Source organism: Theobroma cacao, chromosome 7 (assembly GCF_000208745.1).
Source record: "Theobroma cacao cultivar B97-61/B2 chromosome 7, Criollo_cocoa_genome_V2, whole genome shotgun sequence".
NCBI classification, from domain to species: domain Eukaryota; kingdom Viridiplantae; phylum Streptophyta; class Magnoliopsida; order Malvales; family Malvaceae; genus Theobroma; species Theobroma cacao.
Genome location: NC_030856.1, coordinates 14,625,107 through 14,634,303, shown reverse-complemented (window position 1 = coordinate 14,634,303; position 9,197 = coordinate 14,625,107). Strand labels below are relative to the sequence as shown.

The 9,197-nt window shown below is 31.5% G+C and overlaps 1 long non-coding RNA gene across 1 annotated transcript; it reads left to right on the top strand.

Annotated features, from left to right (window-relative positions):
- On the top strand, nucleotides 3,630–8,878 carry LOC108662904. The gene is made up of 3 exons (XR_001928763.1): nucleotides 3,630–3,667; nucleotides 5,799–5,931; nucleotides 8,576–8,878. It is a non-coding gene; the product is annotated as an uncharacterized LOC108662904 (long non-coding RNA).

The following is a 9,197-nucleotide window of genomic DNA, read 5'->3' as shown; positions in this document are numbered from 1 at the left end:
AAATTTCATACTTTAATTATCTTTATTACTATATGAATAAATTTATTTTACTCTTACGCTACAAAAGTTATTTTAGGAAGACTTTGAAAATATTGTGTTTTAAGAAAATAGAATATTTTATTTAATATTTTTATTATATTCAAATAGCTATAATTTTACTTTAAACGAATGTTTTAGACTTCAAAATTTAATTTAAATCATGAAATATGTGTTTCTACTTACATATTACATTTGTACGAATTTCGAAATTTCAAAAAAAAAAGAAAAAAATGACGAAAATGCCCCTGTGAGCTAGAAAATAATATTTTATTGTTTTGAGTTGGAAACAACTTATGATTTCTTGAAATGCGAGATTTAATAACTGTCGCTCACCGGGGAGATGCGGAAGTTGATGCTAAGCCTTGCGGGGTTTCGATCGGCATTCGGGGTAATGAGTGCTTATCGGGACATCGCGACGGTTGTCACGGGCCTGATAGGAGTTTCGGGTCGTGACACCATAAATACTAAGTAATTATGTGTATGATGATATATATTGTGAATTCATTACACCATATGGGAAAGATGTCCTAAGGCGGGACTTGAAATATGTGGATTTTTGGATATGCTCTAAGAGGGAACTTCTGCATCCTAAATTTGAGGTATCTTGATCTTATAATTGCAAGGACGAGATGTAATAATTAAGTGAATTATCCACTTTATAAATCCAATTGGTTGAGAACTCTTTATGGTTAGAAAGCACGAGCAAATTGGGAGTGGCATAAAGATTGGACTCACGAGTTGGAAAATGGTCATTGGTTTTGATGTCGAGTTTCGTTATTGGGAGTCTTAAGTGCATTGGGGGAGTGTTAAGATGAATAATATGTTGACTAAAATCAAATCTTAAGAAATAAAGAAGACAAGGGATTAAGCCTTGTTAAAGACTAAAGAGAAAGCGAGTGAAAAGTTAGATGAATGTATGAGATATTGATAAGAGATGTCAATACCAAGTGATAAGAGTGTGAATAAAGATTTCAAGAATGATATAGCAAATGAGGTTATATAGAATATTGTTATGAGAATTTACAAATCTTGTCTTGACTTTGTTGAAAGGAAAGGATTAGTGACAACACAAGTAAACTACGTGGTATGCTAGAAACCCTTGGAGATAAATTGAAGCATGAGTAGTTGGGCATGCCTTTATGGAAATGATATATTTGGAGTATGAAAGAGCACATAAGTGATTAAGTGTTTCAAGAATGTTTAAACACCTTTGAGAAAGAATTATAAGTTATACGTGATGAGTATAAGATGCGTGATTTTGAAACTTGCTAAGGAGCCAAACGACTAAGTCACGAGTTAAGTGATCACCTGCTGTGAGACATAAGTTTAAGATAGATATCCCCAAGGAAATACTCAAGAGAAGTTCTGCCATGGATCTCGTGAAAGAAAGCACTAAGTTATGTGGTTATAAAAAAGGAAGCTGTAAGCTGAGAGTGATATTAGTATTAATATTGAAAAGTACTTGAGGAGAATTTAGCTTCAAGTCTTGCAATTTCAAGTACAATTTGTAAATTGGTAAGGAAGAATGATGTTATATTCCTATGAAAGAGTGGAACAAAGGATGATAGAAGTTGACCTTGATAAGGAAGTCGGATAATGAAACTTTCCTAATATATTATGGAAATTGGAATTCGAAAATGCTTGAGGCATACATGATTCAAATGAGTCTGAGTTCTAAGTGACAAATCAATATCGGAATGCAAAAAGGATACAAGGTAATGTAGAGGCATGAAGGATACTCGAGGAAAAAGGATAACTCTTAGGAATTGTGGTATTGTATAAGATGCAATGATCAAGTTAAGATAAATCTTTGAGGCATCAATGGGATTATAAAGCATACACGCATAATAGATTATAATTCAATGGAGATGACATTGTGATGCAATGATAAATAGTACAAGGAAACTTAAGCATATAATTGGAAATGATAAGAAGAGAGTATAAGTATGTAAATGATGTGAAACTATGCACAGGCATGATGAGAATTTGTATGAATTATGAAGATTATTCTATTGAATCTTGGTTATGGATCGGAATGAACAAAGAGAAATTAATCTGAAGGCATTTGAAAACAGAGACCCGTATACATAATGAGGAATATGGACATTTGAATGTGTGAGTATACGTATGTGTGGAGGTAGTGATGTATCCAACTAAAATGAAGAATGGTTTTAGTGGTTCAAGATTTGAACTCAATATATTTGATGAGTTGTATAGATAATGTAACGACCAAGAATCTTATCAAAACTCGATTTATGGTGACCTAAGGAATTTTGAGAAAATAGTTAAGGAATGTAATCTAGAGTGCGATTAAGCCATATGAGATGGATTAATAGGATTAAGAAGATTGAAATTTCCTAAATGCAAGGTAAACATGAAGTATGTGGAAATAATTGAAGCCATTAATCTTCCCTAACGCTAAGGATATATACAGGAATGAGTATGGCGTGTTAAAGATGCCGTAAACTACACAATAATGTATGAGGATAGGATGAATTAATGAAAGTCGAGAAATTTGATATGGAATGAAGTAATAAGATAGTGATTGGTATACCTAAATAAGTATAAAATGCGATCGAAATTGGTATGATTGAGATGGAGTTATGGTTCAAATTTAATGATAGTAATAGAAGCATGCTTGGTGTCTCGATATAAGAGATCATAATTGTGAAGGTTACTGTTGATATGATTTTAAAAGATAATAATAGACATAAGTGAAGTACTCAAGTTGAATTGGAGTTAAATGAGGTGAACAAATCCAAATTCCTTATAAAGGGGAGGACATAAGAAGTCGAGCATTAGATGAGAAAACAATACCCTCACCATTTCTCTGAGTTCAGTACATGAAATTTTGAGATCAAAATTTTATTTTAGGGGGGGTAGTGTTGTCAAGCCTGACTCAATAATATGTTTATTATGCCATTCTTACATAAGAATATATGTTTGCTTACTTAGGTACCTTGAAAATCGTGAAAGGACGACAATATACCAAATGGTACAATTAAGTTGAATTAAGCCTCGAACTAGTCCAAATAGAGATTTTAAGATGAAATTGAGAATTTTAAAACCCCAGAATGACTTAAAATGGTGATTCAAAGTTCGAGTACTGATTTGGAGTCATATTGGAATTTTCATGATCTAGGGGCAAAATGGTCATTTTACCACTCGAGGTTAAAATTGGAATGTTGGAAGAAGTTTTTGATTAAGATTGACTATTTAGAACATAATTTGAGTTTGAGAAGTGAAAAATTTTAATTCTGACATTTTTTCGAGCATAGGGGTAAAATAGTCATTTTGCCGCCCAAGGGCAAAATCAAAAATTTTACACCACCCAACACTTGTCCAGCACATGAATTTTACCCAATATTATCATGGATAATTGAGGAAATTTAAGTGGTGGAGAGAGATTGCTTAATAGGTAAGTATGACACATGGACCAATGGAATGGTGACACATGGCAAATTTTTGTCCATTTAATATTTTCCTTTATAAAGCCAATTTGAACTCTTCCACATTCATTCTTATGGCCGGCCAAAGCAAGAACAAAAGGAAGAAAAGAAATAACAAAAACCCTAGAGTGAAAATTCAAGAGAAAATTGGTGGATTTCAAGTAATCAAGCAATTAAAGGTAAAATTTCTTGATTTTGCCTTGTGATCTACCTTTCCCATACATTCTTTTGCATTTTCCATGGTTGAATCACATGATTTCATGATGGGTCTCTTGCTGGCCGAACACTTAGAGAGAGATTTTGATGGTTGTTTTGGTTAGATTTTAAGATATTCTAGTGTTTTTAGTTGATTGGTGATTTGTAGCATGAAAATCAAGCAAGAAAAATTCATGTTCTTCCATAACCCTCATTGGCCGAATTCTCCATGTGGAATATTGATGATGATTTTGATTTTATTTCAAGTGAATTGGTTAGGAAATGATGAATTTTGGTGAGAAAATCAAGTAGGAAAAATCATAGTGTTGATGCACTCACCATAGCCGAAATTCTCAAGAAGAAATGTGAGGATAGTTTTGCTAAATTTTATGTTATTTGGCTTGTGTTTGGTGATTTGAAGAATTGGAAGAAAAATGGAATTAATTTGAGTTGAATTGGACATATTGGTCAATTAATTGGATGATAGATCGAATTAGGCCAATACCGATTTATTTTGGTACACAATTGAATTTGTGTAGAACACCGTGTTAAGACGATAATCCGAACGATTTGCATTCCATTTCATACATTAGTAAAGAGCCTAAAATAGATTTATAAGGGTATGACACAGTATATTGAATTGTGTGTCGTGTATTGTATATAGGTGGTGAGTCCTCTAACAAGGGTAAAGACGTTGTGTTAGAGGACTGAGAATAGGAGTATTTCAAACTCCTGATACAATGAGTAACCTTATCATCATCTTGATTATTTGAAGTGAATTTTAATTCGTTTTTGTGATTTTATGGAAAATGAGTTTAAATGGTTAATTTTTAGGTTTTATAAGCAAAAATGTGATTAAATGAAATGATTTTATAAAATTGTCTTGAAATTGAATGATGGTTTTAAAAATGGAGTAATTGGAGACTAACTGTTGTGTTATAAATCATGGTTTGAATTAAATGGCTTATAATAATATTGGCATGAATGGTTGGATTTGGTAAATGTGCTGAAAAAGTATGAACTGTTAATTTTCCTTGAGAGGCTGTAAAATAAAATAATTACCATGTCATGCTGTTGAATTTTATTGAATTGGTGGGTTATAAATTGGTCGCTGCAGTGGACGGGTTCTGTGGACTAGCCTATTAGAGGGGCACGATAACCCTATTATATTCTTACCTTAGTATGAGAGGCACAGATGGATAACTCTTAAGGTTAACACTTTAGAGTTCACTTCACACTAAACCACCACGTGAGGGTGAACTCAGCCAACGCCAAGGAACAGCTATGTTTTCAAAATAAAAACATGATTTATGCATACATAACTATTTAACAACCTTGGCGAACTCGGTTGGGATAGCCCTCGGCCAAGGTATCCCTGATAACTGAGTATGAGAATGATTTTGGCACGAGCCAAACTTTTCAAGAAATCATAAGCCTCGTTGTTTATTTTGGTGAAATGAATCTATTTTATCTTATTAAAATGAGTTCAAATGCTGAGAATCATTTTTATACTAATCTATTTTATCTGTCTCTATTTACTCAGCTTTAGATATTTTAGATAGTATTTGTTTATGCACTAGGATTATATAATCTCACCACCCTCCTTTCCAACCCTTTCAGGCTCAGGATAGTCAGTAGATAGCTCATTTCGTTGAGGGCTACAGCTGGACTTGCATCCTCAAAAACTCTAGGTTTAACGCTTTTCATTCTTTTGGTTATTCGGGGGCTCACTTGTTATTGTAAATTAAATTAAATATTCTGGCTTACTGTATTACAGTATGTATGAATTTATTTTGCTTTTACGCTGCGAAAATTATTTACGTATAACTCTAAAAAAATTGTTTTATAAGAAAATGGAATATTTTATTGAATATTTTTATTATATCCAAATAATCATAATTTCATTTTAAATGAAGGTTTTAGACGTTTAAACTTACTTTTGATTATGAAATATTTGTTTCCCACTCGCATACTATATTTTTAGTTGGTTTCGAGATTTTTGAGAAAAAATGACCAAAATGCCCCTGTGAGAAAAAAAATTATTTTTCTATTGTTTTGATTTGAAAATAGTTTATAATCTCTCAAAACATGATACTTAACAACTGTTGCTCACAGGAGATGTGCGAAAACTGATATTAAAGCCTTGCAAGGTTCCAGTTGGAATTCCGGGCAATGAATGTCCATCGCGACGTCGCTGCGGTTCTAACGGGCTCGAAGGGAGTACCGGGTCATGACAACTCTATTCAAGGTCTCTTTAAATCTCCTTTGTTAAGGTTTGACTTAGGTTTCCAAAGCAATCTAATTTGTGATCAAGCAATTTGAAACATTAAGAGCATAATAGAATAAACAACTTAAAACCATCAAACATAAGCAAAAATGACAAATAATTTAGACTACGTATTGAGTTTAATCATAATTTTAGATAACTAAATTAGTTACCCATAATGCCACACATCATCATTAAATAAAGTTTAAACATTGTAACCAAATCAAGAAAAAAAAAAGAATAACAAAAAGAATAAAGAAACTCCAAGAATTACAATCTTAATCTTCAAATCTTCTTGAATCCTTCAATTTCTTCTCATCTCCAATAAGACTTTTCTCAATGATTTTTGTGGCTAAATCTTAGCTCTAAATCTGGTGCTTTGTGTCTTCAAAAGCCCTTTAAAAAGTTATTTTTATAAGGTTTTGAAGTTGGGCCAAGTTGGGTGAAGAAAGAAGTTAATTCTAACAAGGATTTCCTCATCAAACTACGTGAGTCGCGGCCTACCTCGGCCAAGGCTACGGCTTAGACTACTTAATTAACCATTTTAGGCTATAATGGGTGAAGTGGTAAACATCAATGTTGTAGATTTTTCTCTTAGCTTTCCAATGGTCTAAGAATCATTTCATTTGAAATGCTATATAGAGAGTTATGATCAAAATACTGAGACATGTACAGTGGATCTCAAAATTTCTCCTTTTTTCATTAAAATTCTTCAATAAACACCTACAAAAGCACAAACAGACTAATAACAACTTATCTTAGGCACATAACCATCAATTCAAACACAAAATTAACTAAGATTAGATTGACACAGCTAATTAACTAACTAAAAATAATTAAATAAAACTTACTAATTTCTATGCATTACTATAAGAACTAAGTCAATTTACTATCAAGATTAAGACCAAATAACTCTATATCATAGAGTTATCACTATACCATTATCAAATGCCATTGGTAACTGAGGGACATACCGTTATCAATTTATGTCCTATAAGAGATGGACATTTCCTTAGTTACTAACTAGATTTTGGTTTGATCGTTGACTTGCTAATGATTGTGATGCACAGTTGTTCTGAAGGGCATGATATTAGAAATGTTTAAGACAAAGTTCCTTAGTCAATCACGAATAATAGTTAAGATGTAAAATTGATCTAAAGCATATATAGTCAAATGAATTGGTTGAGAAATCAAAACAACCCAAAACTCTAGGTTCATATGGATGAGGAATTGAGCTATAGAAAGTAAGTCTTGATACCACGAAATAGAATGATGAATGAGTAAGTTAGCCCTTTTTGTTGTGATTCAAATGGTTTTACACACATATGGGTTTCTAAAGGATTATGTGATTCCAAATGTGTTTGAAAATCAAACCAATATTTGATAGATTTCTCTGCACAATGATTTAAAGATTATGTATTTATTCTAAATGATTTCAAATGTGTATTTAAAGGCATGATTATACAGCAAAACCTCAATAAATTAATACTCAATAAACATGATTAAATAATATTTTTCGTCAGTCTCGACTTGAGACACATGTGGTGAATTAATAATTCACTAAATTTATAAGATAATATGTTTTTTAAAAAATACATAGGTCCCACTTGATATATAAATTAATAATCTCCTTATACCTCAAAATTATAGATATATATATATATATATATATACTTGACTCAATTAAGAGGTCTTTATAAAATATGATTATAATGTTATTTGTTTCTTCTTGAAATTGATGTCTCCTTGGACCTCATCTCTAACATTTTTTAGTGCATTAAGAAGCTTTAGTGTAGTGTTCTTGTATTGCGAGAGAAAATTACGCAATATGATTGTTGCTTTGAATGCATCTTTACTCGAGACAAGCACTAGTACAGAACTATCATCTTCAACTGCATCTTCTTTGTCATTTCATATGATGTTCTCAATAATTGCTTTTTGGTGCAATTGTAATTTTTTATTTTGCACTCACAAAATGCTTTATGCATTTCATCCGTCATTATTGATTTCTTCTCACCTTTAAGACGAGAGGCCATTGTATTTAGTTTTACCATTTGTGATATTGTATAGTCTTTTTGTAGACATTTTTGCGTCACTTAATGTTCATAAAGCATATTAATTAAGTATACATTGAATGTAATTTTAGTTTGTTGCAAAAATGGATAGATTCATGACTTCAATTTAATAAAACTAATTACATTCATGAACTTGTTATGGTTTAACAAATACATAGAATAATAATAAATCATAATTTGATAATTAAGTAATATTCTTATAATCACAATACACAATACATGTATTAAGTTCAATATTTTGAAAAAAAAATAAAGAGTACCTTGATAAATTATTTTTTTATTAATTAATGTATAAATTAGTAAATTATTAATTTATTGATAAAATAATATCTCGATTAATTAATAAACTTTCATCGTCTTAAAGGTATTAATTTATAAAGGTTTTACTATACTTATTTGCAATGTCAATGATCATGCATTTGAAAGATCATTTATGCATGGTTATTTAAAGATTATATTTGTGCAAAAGCTTTAGCCCCTTGACGTGTCCCTTCTTGTATCCACTCATGTAGTCTCTGTAACTCACACATTAGTTTTTCATGTTTTTGCAGTAGATCAGTGATAGTTGTCCAGCCACCAGTGTTACAAAAACATGCTCTGTTCTTCTTTCGGTAGGTGATGGAGCAACCCTTTTGAAACCTAAGAAGTCGAGTTATGTTTCGCTTGACGAGTCGATCTCTACTTTTATTGTTTATAATACTTGTTACTATTGACTGTTAAGCCATTCAATGGCATTATATTTATATGGAGAAATGTAAATCTTATAGAGGGATGGCTTGAGAGCCCATATGAGCACCTAGGGTGCATTACATAATTGATATGAAATGTATATGTTACAGATGTTGTTAAAGAAATGCGTATACAAAGTTTATGTTGAAAGTACCAAAATTGTGTATTAACGCCTAAGCATGGATGTTTGTGTACATTGTGATGAATGTGTTTATGTATGATGATAGTGGCAAATACGTCACTTCATGAATGAATGTTAATTGAATGATGATAAAATGTTTACTAAGGCCTAGTTGTTGGTATGAGCCTCACAAGCCAATCTGTGATTGTATGGGAATCCCAATTTGAGATATTCGTGTATGACATTTTGTTATTTATAACAACAATAAGGTAGTTCTTTATCCATAACTTACAATTTAATTATTATTTTTAGTTGTGTAGATA